The sequence below is a fragment of the Phocoena sinus genome, chromosome 5, assembly GCF_008692025.1.
Source record: "Phocoena sinus isolate mPhoSin1 chromosome 5, mPhoSin1.pri, whole genome shotgun sequence".
NCBI lineage: Eukaryota > Metazoa > Chordata > Mammalia > Artiodactyla > Phocoenidae > Phocoena > Phocoena sinus.
The window spans coordinates 43,736,277-43,750,104 of record NC_045767.1 but is presented as its reverse complement, the minus strand read 5'-3'; the positions used below and the strand labels follow the sequence as shown (position 1 = coordinate 43,750,104).

Here is a 13,828-nt window from a genome sequence, read left to right as displayed (position 1 = left end):
CCTACGGCTCGGCGATCCCCGCCACCCCTCGCCGCCCCGCTGGTGCACCAGTGAGCACGTTAATTTGTCAGTGTTTGTAAGGGAATTACAGAGATTTTTTTCAATTCTACTATCATTTACCTTGTTTACTTATTTAGAGAACCATATTGTTCTTTATAATCATAGTAGACTTGTGTCTCTAAGTTAGAAGTTCACCGATTTTTAACATAAATGTGCATTTCATTTAATAGATATAAAATATATATTAAATATATATATTTGTATTCCTGCCCTGTAATGATTTTAACAAAACACGTTTCTTAGGAACAAAGTAAGTCAGTGCAAAGAAGTTCATTTTTGTTCCGAACTATTTTCCAGGTTAATATCCGGGTGTCCCCCACTTTTCAAAAATTCAATTTAGGCCATTTCGCTTTTAGAAAAGACCTGTATTGTATTAGTCCGTGTTTTCATAACTGAAGGAAATCTGGAGGGTTTTCACTTTTACAAAAAAACGGCGAAAAGCGATAGTACTTGGTATGCTTAGCCTTCAGCGTTTTTTTTTTTTTTTGCAGGGAGCCTTTACCGAGGCAGCGCGCAGACCCAGCAGCCTGAGTGGCACAGCCAGGCTCCTTCCCTGGAAATACACTCAGCATCTCAGCATCTAGCCCCCATAGCTTGGAACTGTGTCTGTGAGCATCTGTGCTGCATCTCAGTTTATTCTGTGCATTCGTCAGCAAGTGTCCTAAAGTATCAGAAAAGGTTAACATAAAACCAGATGTAATTTTAAGTGTTTTGATTGGGGTGAACGAACTGGGCATTGTGTGTGAGTTGAACTTGCTTGGGTCCACTATTTCCAGGCAGAGAGAAAGAATCTTGAAAGCTGCCAAAGTTACTATTGCTTCTGTTAGTAGCAAAGTGGTCTCAGTTGGCATCCAGCAGTGGGTAAACTGGAAAGTCTATTGCTTGAGCGGACTGATTGGTGTACAAAGCGAGGTGTTTACGTTATCTTATACTTAAGGAGAAATCGGTCAGTCTTTCTAATAAGCTGAAACAGAAAGCACTTGGACTATGGTGATGAAAGTGTTGCAACAGTAGAATTTGAAGATAGTCATGGATGGTTTGATTGGTGAGGGAAGGTTCTTACCTTAAAAGTTACTGGAGAGAGTGCTTCTGCTGTTACTGAAGCTGCCAAAAAGTTCCCGGAACTGAAGAAAATGATTACGGGAGGTGGTTATTCGTATTAAGTGTTTGACCCTGAAGATGATGTTGAAGAGGTTTTGGCATCCCATGACTAAGAACTGACTGATGAAGAGCTGATGCCATTGCAAGAGGAAAGGATACTATTCGAATACTAATTGAAACGGAACACAGTAGTGAACAGCCTAAAAGTAAAGCCCTCCAGGAACTCAACATGAAGCACTTGCCTGAGATTTTCACTGTAATTGACAGTGCTGCAATGATAGCAGAGAAGGTATGACTTTAATTTTGAAAGGGCATGTAGGTTTAGGGCAAGTTTGGAGGATGTTCTGAGTGCCTACAAACAACTGCATGATAGAAAAATGCATGAGGATAAGCAGTCAAGCATACTGTCATATTTCAAGCCTTCCACATCAGCCACAGCCGACGATGGACCTCAACATTTGACGCTGAGGCAGGCAGTTATAGAAGAAGGTGAAGACATTAGTGACCTGCTTGCCCTGACGGATTCAAACAACGGTGAGATGTTAATAGGTGACCCCCTTCCTCTGTCTCCTACATCCCCATCTCCACACGCCCCCACCACAGCCTCCCACATCTCAGCTTAACACGCCATCATCACCACCTCTCAGCCTTCCAGTGTGTTGCTGGCTGTCCTCTCGATTCTGGTAAGTGAAACTATACTGTACAGACATTATTTCTACTTTATCCAGGCAGTGTGTTTATCATATCATACCTGCTTTTACTATATGCTAGTGTTATTTTAGGTTTTATGTGTTATTTGGTATGATTTGGTAGGTTATTTTTTGAGTCTGGAAATGCTCAAACTTTCCCCATATAAATTCATGGTAATTGCTTCTTCACTTTATACCATTTTGGCTTACGAAAGGTTTCATAGAAACATTCTACTTTCAGATATGGGGGAAAACCTGTATTTCTAGCCTTTTATTATAATTTAGTTTCAGAAATAGAAAAAGAGTTAAATACAATAGTTTTAATTTCAACTCTAAGACTTTACATGACTTTGACAAAATCAAAAAGCATTTCTTTACCTCAAGCTACTACCTTTTTGTTTAAAATTATTTATTTATTTATTTATGGCTGCATTGGGTCTTTTTTGCTGCACGCGGGCTTTCTCTAGTTGCGGCAAGCAGGGGCTACTCTTCGTTGCAATGGACGTGCTTCTCATTGCGGTGGCTTCTCTTGTTTCAGAGCATGGGCTCTAGGCATCTGGGCTTCAGTAGTTGTGGCACGAGGGCTCAGTAGTTGTGGCTCACAGGCTCTAGAGCGCAGGCTCAGTAGTTGTAGTGCATGGGCTTCATTGCTCCGTGGCATGTGGGATCTTCCCGGATCAGAGATCGAACCCGTGTCCCCTGCATTGACAGACAGATTCTTAACCACTGCGCCACCAGGGAAGTCCCAAGCTACTACCTTTTTTACTTGCAGGATTTCAAAAAGATTCTTCCGTATGCTCTGCACTTTTTTTCTTCACTTAATAGTATATTCTGGATATTCCTTCTTATCACTATTTAATTAAACTTAACGCATTCTTTTTTTTTTCTTTCAGCTGTCATATATTCCGTTTTGTGGATATACTCAGATTTGTAGCCAGTCTCCTATAGATAGACACTTGTGTTGTTTCTAGCCTTTGGATATTAGGAACAATGCTTTAATGAATAAATGTCATTTCTTACATTTGCAGGGGTACCTCTTAGATTCTCTGAAGAGAATTGCTGGTTTAAAGAGGAAATGTTTTTGTAAATGTGATAAATATTGACAGTTGGCCTTTAAAGAGTGGTCCATTCTGCACTCCCGTCAGCAGCGTATGAGAGGTATTGCTTATTTTTAGGTGGATTGGGAGGAACTAGAAAGTGATTGGGGGGATGTTTTTTGATCGACCAGAAAATTTCTAAGTAAAATCCTGAACAGTTTGAGAACAGGAGTTAGAATGATAACATATATGTCAAAAAGAAATTGCTGTGTGATGGGAAGGGTCGATTGTAAAAGGCAGTGTTGAATTCAGACCAGTGCTGTTGTTGTTCTTAACTGAACTGTGCCTTTGATACATGTTTCTCGGTAGATTCAAGGATGTAGAGAAGAATCAAAAGAATCTTGTGTGATATTTTACACTTGATCTTAGCCAAAAGGCCGAGAAGCGATTGTGTGTGATATTTTAAAATCTATGCTGCCTTGCTCCATGACAGCAGTAACTCAAAAACAGGAGACATGGGTGGATGATTACTCAAGTCTATTCTCAACAATTTATTCTTCTGGATAGATGATTAAGAGTTCTTAAAGAGTGAAGATTTTAGTTTAATGAACAATTATTCATGTTACCGAGAGTCTTAGGTTAGTGCTAGAAGTAAAGTCTTTTATCAATGTAGCTTGTGAAGGATTTGTTTTGTATTTCTGGTTGTCAATAAAACACTTTTTCAAAAAGTATTTGTTTATGCCTTAAATATGCTATGATGGTGTGTAAATATGAACCTGCAGCGGAGTGAGAAATAGAATTTGCAGCAGTTTATTATTTCTTTAACCAAACAGAAGGAAGATGAAGACAGCGACATTTCAAGTTATTTTAATTATTTTACTTTCTTCTTGAAAGTATTCCGGAAGTTTTGCCAGTTTTTATTAACATTCACAGGGAGTGAGTATATCATTTAAAAATTTACCAGATTGAAAACTTTAAGGACTTGTATAATTTAGAGGAAAAACAGCTAGGATTCTAAATATATATATGATATAAATAAATTAATTTATAGTATATACACACACATACATACATACACATATATTTATGTCATATTAAAGTGACCTTATAAATAATACCTTTTTCTGTGGGATAAACTATGATCATGATTAAAAGCTGGTTTAATAGATAATGCTAGCTTTAATTTAAAAAATTTAAGAACAGTTTCAGGTAAATATATTTAAATGTGCTCTACTTAGCAAGGAAGTTAAAAGACCATTTTTTTTGGTTCAAAAATTATTTCATTCTTATTATTTAGTAAATATTTCAGACAAGGATTATTTTGAGACTATATTAAATGTACATTTTGTACACGTATGTATGAAATTAGCATTATAGCTTCTGTGGGTTTTTTTTTGCATGAATTGTACCTTCTTTATGAGTTATTATTAAAGTCTTGAATTCTGAACTTGAGGAAATCAAATGGTTGTCATTATAATGCCACCTGTGAATAAGTTTGATCAGTGTTTTGTCTCAGGACTGAGGCAAATAGCAATGAAGTTCAATTTTGAGGGTGCCAGATTCTAAATAAGTTCTTGGGAAATATGCCAGAAAATGCCCAGATTGATAATGTTTTGTGTATAAAATTAATTAAGCCATTCTTATTAGACTGAAAGATAAATTTCCAAATATAGGCAATTCTGGCTCTTTCAGTACTTAAGACTATTCCCTATGGTTAAAGGTATATATGACATGCCTATTTTTTTACTTCATATTTTTTTCTTTCTTTAACTTTAAATACACAGTAGTTGAATTTTTCCTTATTAAATATACAATATACAGTAAAAGAGTGTGTATGATGCATGCGCACTTCTGTGTGCGCGCACACACACACACACACCATTTAAAGATATGTAGTTCCAACAGCAATTCTGTGACAGCAATTGGATGTCCTATAATTTGACACGTAGAGTTAGAGCAGACACATAGGTCAAGGGCTCAGCCCCACAAGACTGCCTCCACAACAGATGCCAGCCAGGAGTTTAAAGTATCCCAAAGCTACCCACACTTCTACCCAGCTGACTCCAAATTCAGGGATTCCCATGACTGCTCACCACCACCCCCAGGTGTGATAATTCTCTAGAATGACTGACTGGACTCAGGAAAGCGCTATGCTACCTACTCGAGCTTTTTTTTTTTTTTTTTTTTCCTACTTGAGCTTTATCATAAAGGGGCAATGTATGGGACGCAGGGAGTGCAGAGCTTCCATGGCCTGCCTGGGTGTGCCACCCTCTCAGCACATTGGTGTGTTCACCAACCTGGAAGCTTCTTGAGCCTGGTTGTTTCAAGGTTTTTTATGGGATTTCATTGAGTAGGCATGATTGATTAAATCATTGGCTATTTAATTGAAAATCTTTAGTCCCTTTCCCCTCCCTGGAAATTGGGGGATAGGCCCTGAAAGTTCCAACTCCGTAATCACCTGGCTGGTTTTTCTGGTGACCAGCTTCTATCTTGAAGCTATCTAGCGTCTCCCAACCCACCAAGAGTCACCTCATTAGCATAAACTCAAGTGTGGTTGAAAGGGACTCAGGAATGACAAAAGACATTTCTATCACTCAGCAAACTCAGGAGGTTTCAGGAACTCTACCAGGGACCAGGGACAAAGATCAAATAATTTTTTTATTATACCACAAGAGAATAAAAAAGTGAACACATAATACCCAACACCTAATTAAGAAATAGAATATCAAGGTACCTTTTTAAGTCTCTTATGTCTCTTTCTTAATGTATTCCCCCTTCTTCTTTCCCAGAGGAAACCACTATCATGAATTTTATATTATTCGTTACCTTTCTTTTCTTTAGAGTTTAGTTTATTATAAGGCTACCTAGGTGTATCCCCAAAATATGCACTGTGTTTTTGCTTTTTTTAAACCTTATTATGAATGTAGTTATTTTGCATGTATTCTTTTGTAACTAAGTTTTTTTTCCATTTAACACTGTTTCTAAGAGTAATCCAAATTTATGCATGTAGCTATAGTTCATTCCTTTTCACTACCATATAATATCTTGTATTAGACATACAACACACTTGAGTTATCTGCTATATTGTTTACTATTATGAATTAAACTTATCAGCATTCTCAAACATGGGCAAAAGTTTCTCTGGCTAATATGCCTAGAGGTGGTGTTATGGACTGAATTGGGTTTCCCCAAAATTCAAATGTTGAAGCCCTTACTCCTAATACCTCCCAATATCTCAGAATGTGACTGCATTTGGAGATAGGGTCTTTATTAATAAAGAGGTAATTAAGTTAAAATGAGACCTTTGATGATGGTGGGGCGGCGGGGGTGCCCTAGTCTGGTCTGATTGTTGTCCTTATAAGAAGAGGAGATTAGGACATACAGAGAAACGCTGGACATGTGCATGCAGGGAAGAAAGGCCAGTGAAGACACTGCAAGAAGACATCTGCAATGCCTGGGAAGAAACCAAACTTTATTCTTGGACTTCTAGCCTCCAAAACTCAGAAAATAAATTGGTGTCTCAGCCACCCAGTCTCTAGTATTTTTGTTATGGCAACCCTAGCAAACAAATACAGCTAGAATTGCTAGATGGTAGGATTATGCACAAGTTCAGTTAGTAACGCCAATATTTTTTTAAAGTACTTGGACCGATTTACAATCCTACTGGCATGTATGAGAATTCTTGTTCTACATCCTCGCCCAAACCTGATATTGTCAGACTTTACTTTCTCCAGTCTGTTGGAAAGGAGTGGAATCTTATTGTCATATTAATTGCATTTTCCTGATAATTAAGGAGAGTTGAATATCTTCATGTGTTTCTTGTTTCTATATCAATAAAATGCCTGTATATCTTCGTCCACTGTTCTGTTATTTGTTCTTTTATTACTGATGGGTAGGAGTTAATTTTAATGAAAGTTAAGATTTATCCTTTAATAACCTGTCTTCTTTTATGTCTTATTTAAGAAATTCTTCCCAACCTCCAGAGTAAAAGAATATATTCTCTCATTTTTTTTCTGAATGTTTTACATTTGAATCCTTAATGTATCTGGAATTGATTTTTTTTTAAGTTTGGTTTGAGGTAGATATATAGTTTCATTTTTTTCCCATGCTAATAACAGTTGTCCTAGTCCTATTTATTGAATAGTCTTTGGCAGCTCTGTTATACATCACATCTACCTATGATGCGGTTCTCTTTCTGGTCTCTAATTATGATTTTTGTCTACCTCTAGACCAGCATCACATTGTCTTAATTACTATGGTTTTATAATAAATCTTAATATATGGTAGTAAGTGGATTCTTTTGTTTTAAATTTTATATATATATATGTATATTTATTTATTTAACAATTGATATGTGTATGATCTTGAACCTTTCAAATGTGGAGAATAGAGCTAGGTGTGTTTTTTTTGTTTTGTTCTGTTTTTTGCGGTACGCGGGCCTCTCACTGTTGTGGCCTCTCCCGTTGCGGAGCACAGGCTCCGGACGCGCAGGCTCAGTGGCCATGGCTCACGGGCCCAGCTGCTCTGCGGCATGTGGGATCTTCCCGGACCGGGGCACGAACCCGTGTCCCCTGCATCGGCAGGCGGACTGTCAACCACTGCGCCACCAGGGAAGCCCGAGCTAGGTGTGTTTAAGCATAGGAAATGGTCTTTGCTCCAAAGACTAAAAAAATTCTTTTCAAAGGCAACTCAAAATCAAACCAGTGAGCCATTTCTAATATGAGACCAGGGTTTTTGGGGTATCATGGATGGGGTTTTAGGTGGAAAAAGATGGTCCCTGAGTTGATAGTTGTTGAGGCTAGTTGGGTATATTTTATAGATTTCAGTGGTTTCTTTTCTTAATAAATATAGGATGTATCACTTGTTAGGTAATTATATTGGGCCTTTAATTACTACTTCTTTTGTATTTGTTATGATTTTCTACTCAGAGAATTCCATTTCTTCAGCAAGGCCTAATGATACATCAGGTAAATGTACATAAAGTTAATAGATTTGAAGGTCATACTTTTTGTTACTGTTATGAAATTTTTCAAAGAGAATACAGTAAAATGAACCCAACACCTAACTTCAACCTTTATGAATATTTGGCCAGTTTTGTTTCTCTTCCTTCCCCCTCCTCGGCCACATGAACACACTTCACACACCCCATCCCACTCTCAGCCAGAATTATTTTAAAGCAAATCTTAGCTGTCACTTCATCTAATATCCAGTGTTCAGATTTTTCTAATTTTCTCAAAAAAATTATTTTTCATGCTTGTTTCTTTGAATTGGGATCTAAACTATATCTGTACATTTCATTTGATATTTCTTATGTCTCTTTTAATATTCAACTAGCTCTCTTCCCCTCTCTTTCCTTGACATATATTTGTTATAGAGATTGGGTCATTTGTCTAGTTGAATTCCCCATATTCTGGATTTGGCTAATTTCAACTTTGTACTATCACTCAATCTGTTCTATCATGTGTATTTCCCGTAAACTGCTATTTAATGGTAGATGATTGACTAGATTATAGCTTGACTTTTTTTCTAGGAAGTGGGGCAAAATACTTATGTGGTAGCTTATAAACATTTTATTGCATTCATATCAGGAGGTGAAAGTCTTCAATAATATTTTTCAAAGTGTCCTAATATACATGATTAAGGATTATAAATGTGTTCTGTAGTCTTTTCATCTCTAATCTTCCTGTTTTTACAGATGGGAAAACTAAGGCCTAGAGAGTTAAATATTTGCCAAAGACCAACCAGCTAACTTAATAGAAGTAGGGCTTTTTTCCACCTAATACTCCTTTCAGAATTTTGCTTCAGTTGTATATGGCTTCGTCTGAAGGTTTTCACGCATCAGAAAAATGTCAGAGGTGGTCAGGATGGCATTTCTGCCTGTTCCAACTAGAGTTTTTGTGACTGAGAAGGTAAGACGCAGTACATGTGTAACTGTGTAAAGTTTACACACTAGTAAAACACTCCCTTGAGTGGTTCTGTTTTTGCATTGCCAGTGTGATAGCTAAGACTTGAGTTTGAAAGTAACAGTCAGAGGGGCCTTAGACAGCACCTAAGCCTGAAGCTTGGTAAATCCAGGATAGGAAGACTGCAAGAAAATCTTTATAGGCTACAATAGTATTTAGTTATTTGGTCCTAAATAATTTTTTTTTGTGTGTAGAATTGTTCACCTCATACCTTTTTTTAAAAAATAAATTTATTTGTTTTATTTATTTATTTTTGGCTGCGTTGGGTCTCCGTTGCTACGTGCAGGCTTTCTCTAGTTACGGCGAGCGGGGGCTACTCTTCATTGCGGTGCGCAGGCTTCTCATTGCGGTGGCTTCTCTTGTTGCGGAGCACGGGCTCTAGGCGTGTGGGCTTCAGTAGTTGTGGTGCATGGGCTCAGTAGTTGTGCCTCACTGGCTCTAGAGCACAGGCTCAGTAGTTGTGGCACACAGGCTTAGTTGCTCCGCGGCATGTGGGATCTTCTTGGACCAGGGCTCGAACCCTTGTGCCCTGCATTGGCAGGCGGATTCTTAACCACTGCACCACCCACCAGGGAAGCCCTCATTTCTTTTTTAATTATTATTTTTAAATTTATTTATTTATTTTTGTCTGTGTTGGGTCTTTATTGCTGTGCGTGGGCTTTCTCCCCTTGCGGCGAGCGGGGGCTACTCTTCCTTGTGGTGTGTGGGCTTCTCACTGTCGTGGCTTCTCTTGTCACAGAGCACAGGCTCTAGGCACGTGGGCCGCAGTAGTTGTGGCACGCGGGCTCAGTAGTTGTGGCTCATGGGCTCTAGAGCGCAGGCTCAGTAGTTGTGGTGCACGGGCTTAGTTGCTCTGCAGCATGTGGGATCTTCCCAGACCAGGTCTTGAACCTGTGTCCCCTGCATTGGCAGGCAGATTCTTAACCACTGCGCCACCAGGGAAGCCGCTTCATTTCTTTTTGTATTGTTATGCTTTGTTTCCCATTTTAGTTTTTACTTGTCTTATAAATATTAGCTGTAAGTTCATACTAATTTGAAGAAAATGAATTAATGTAACAAAATATAGGAAGTGAAAACTAGAGGGAAGTTACATTCCTCTACAGCTTACCTAACTGAACAGATGCTGTGAAATCAGTGATGTGAAAAATCTTCTAGAAAACTTCACAGAAATATCTTGAGTTGCTTCATCTTTTGATGTGTAAAAGTGGACTGTAGTGGCAGGCTCACTGCTTTCTTTTTAGTGAACTGACGGGAATTTGCAAAAACAGTGATTGTAGGTATATGACAAATAAATTTATCATTTAAAGCCATTACCTTGATCATTTTTTAATACAATAGAAATGAGCTGATACGGAGAAAGGAAGGTTTATGACTAAAATAAAAGTTTCATGAAATAATACTTTTACTTTGTGAGGGAAAAACGTTATTACATACAATTTCACTAATGTTTAAATGCAACATAGAGAAATAATCCCAAATAAACACAATACAAATAAAAATCGGGAACATTTTATTTAATGTGATTAGTATGCTGTCTGTTCATTCCAGTCTGAGATACACAAGGGCAGTTCTCACGTATCCGATTAACCCTGTTTCTTTCCTTTGTTTTTAATTGGATTAACTATTAAAGCACTAGTGAGTAGTACTACACTAATTCTGCTTTTCAGTGGACAGTCTTATTTCATCCAAGAGGATGATAAATTTAATGTCTCCTAATCATTCTTTAGTGTTTATGAAAAGTAAGCTATAATATTTCATAGTCTTTAATTACCAAGTGTGTATAACTCAATTTTTGATTGAGTCTTAGGAAGCCAGTGAATCTAACCAGATTTTTTTTCTTGAATGCATCAGTCTTTTTTTTCTGGGATATAATGGTTAAAAGTTTGAGACAGGCTGGAAGCAGTAAAAAATAGACAAAATATATGAAACAATGTTTTTAAAGACACTGGACATCTGTCAGTGAAGAACAGGCAATAAAGGACATGAATCCTGAGTGAGAGGAAACAAACAAGGTGAATTCTGTGATGACTCCAGCTTACTGCCTTGAGAGAATTTCCAGGCCTCAGCACAGCCATGGGGACCACAAGAAGAGCCTGGTGGGGTCCCTCGTTTGATAAGATAGAGCTGAGAGCCGGTGAAACCAAAGTGGCTAGAGTTTGCAGCACAGAGTACTAGAGAGGAGAGAGCTGCACAGAAAGAGAACTGTGGAAATCTGGAAAGAATCTCCCTTGCGTTTTCAGGTGAGTACTGATCAGTGCATGCAAGTGAGGAAATTACCTGAGGCCAAGAAAAGGACCACCTGAAAGTTTTAGAGGTAATAGACCCCAGCTCAAAGAGGGCTGGAAATAATGGCTGTTCCCACAAGACATACTGGAAAAGCATCATTCACAGAGCAGTGGATAGAGTACATAGAAGGGTCTTGCCTCAATTGTGGGGAATAATTAGCCCTAGGCTGAGCACTGTTGTGTCTTGTATTTAAAGCAAGATCTGAAAACATCAAACTGTTCCCCAGTAAGTGTGCCAGAACAAAGACCTCCAGGAATACAAAAATATCCAGTACCTAGAAAGGTAAATCTTTCATTGTCTGGCATCCAATCAAAAATTACCAAAGATGCAAATAAGTGGGAAAATAGGACGCATACTAAGGAGACAAATCAATTGAAACTGATCCAGATGTTAAAATTTGCAGCCATTATATTGTAACTATTCCATATATTCAAAAAGTTAAGTAGAGACATGGAAGATAGACCAAACTTCTAGAGATGAAAACTACAATGTGCGGAATATAAAACACTGGGTGGGATTAATGGCAGATTTGACACTTCAGAAGAAAAGATTTATGAGTTTGAAGACGTGTCAATAGAAACTATCCAAAATCAAGCACAGAAACAAGACAATGAGTAAGCTGTGCACAACTTTCTAATACGCCTGTAATAGGAGACTAAGAGATGGGGAAAGAAATCTGAAGAATTTATTTAAGGAAATAGCTTAAAAGTTTTTTTAAATTACAGAAACTGTAAACCCACCAATCTAAGGAGATCAATGAACCCCAAGCACAAGAAGCATGAAATCAACTACACCAAAGCACATCATAATCAAATTGCTTAAAACTAGTGATAAAGACAAAATCTTTAAAAACACCAAAGGAAAAAGCATTGTTTTCAAGATGAGAATGACATCAGATTTCTTTTAGAAAATATTCAATTGAGACATCAATAGACAAACTTAATTAATGTATTAGAAAGAACCCTGTCAATCTAAAATTTTATGCCCAGAGAAAATATTTCAAAAACAGGTGAAATAACTTTTCAGACCAAAGTTGAAAGAATTCATCACTAGCAGATCTGTAATGCAAGAAATGTTAAAGCAAGTCCAGTCTTTCAGGCAGAAAGAAATACACTACAGACTGGCAAACTATAGTCTGCAACCTTGTTAGTTTACTGCCTGTGATCTAAGAATAGTGTTTACATTTTTTAAATGTCATTTAAAAATATCTCCAGAGATTGTCAAATGCTTCTTGGGGTGCAAAACCGCCTCCAGTTGAGAACTACTGGCTCTATATACCCCAGTTAAAATGCAGAGATTGTTGGATTGGATAAGAGAGCAAGACCCAATTATATGCTGCTTATAAGACACAAGTACATTAAAAACAGAAAAATGCAAAAAGAAATGTGATGGTAACACCAATCAAAAGAAAGCTAGAGTGACTATTGTTATTAGACAAAGTAGATTTCAGAACAAAGAATACTGCCAGGTGTAAAGAATGCAAAATGATACAACCACTTTGGAAAATACTTTGTCAGTTTCTTGTAAAGTTAAACATGCATCCATATGATCTAGCCATTCTACTCTTAGATGTTTACCCAAGAGAAAAGGAAATATTTGTCCATGTGAAGACTTTTACATAAATGTTCATAGTAGCTCTATCATTTTGTAATAACCAAAATTAGAAATAACCAAAGTGTCCATCAGCAAGTGAATAAACTGGTATATGATAGAAGACATACAATGGAACACTATACAGCAATAAAAAGGAATGAACTATTGATACATACCACAACATTGATGAATTTAAAAAATAATTATGCTGAGTGAAAGAAGTCAGACAAATGATTCCATTTATATAAAATTCTAGAAAATGCAAACTATATGGAGACAGAAGATCAGTAATTGCCACAGAAAGGCAGGGGTGGGGGAGAGCAGGAAGGAGGGCTTACCCAGGGTACCATGAAACTTGGGGATGGTGGGGATATTCATTATCCTGATTCAGGTGAAAGCTTCTTGTGTTTATAAAAGATCAAATTGTACATTTTAAATATGTGTGGTTCACTGTATGTCAGTCATACCTCCATAAAGCTTTTACAAAAGTTTGTGCCAGAAAAGTTAAATGTACAATATCTTTATTTCTTTCAGAATATCTTAATTTTTTCCATATGTTGTGAAAACTTGGGGAGCATGTAATAGCTGGGGTGATTACTGCTATGACAGCAATGCCTTTTGGAACTTTCAGATGTGTTTGAATTTTGAAATAAATCCCTGTAGTTGTTAAGATAGTTCATCAAGAATGCTGAAAATATCAGTTAAGTATGTCATGTTATTACTTAGATATTGTCTTTGGAACTATTTGACAAATAGCAATTGCTTTTCAACTAGGAAAAAAATAGTTGACCAAGTAGTACTAGATATTTAATAAAAATAAACTTTCACTGAGTTTTTCAATACCTCAGTGAAATCACCAGAATGTCTTTGGATAACAGAATTTTCTTATATTGTACGTTAGTTGATAATGACTGAAGCTGGTATTGGGTGCATGGTGATGTTCATTATACCGTTGTCTCTATTCTTATTTTAGTTTGAAATTTTTCATCATAAGACATTTTAAAACATATATTACCCAGCAATATATTATCTACTCTAAATATATCTAATTCAGTTTTGTGTGGAGTTACGTATAAACAACATAACATATCCTGTGCGA

The 13,828-nt window shown here is 37.1% G+C and overlaps 1 protein-coding gene across 2 annotated transcripts in view; it reads left to right on the top strand.

Moving 5' to 3' along the window:
* The window catches only part of LOC116754454, a 40,290-nt gene that overhangs the window by 7,433 nt on the left and 19,029 nt on the right, over positions 1–13,828 (top strand). For both annotated transcript variants that reach the window (XM_032633130.1, XM_032633129.1), the window contains exon 2: positions 552–1,844. The gene's annotated coding sequence lies outside the window, so the exon portion shown is untranslated. The remainder of the gene's footprint in view (positions 1–551; positions 1,845–13,828) is intronic.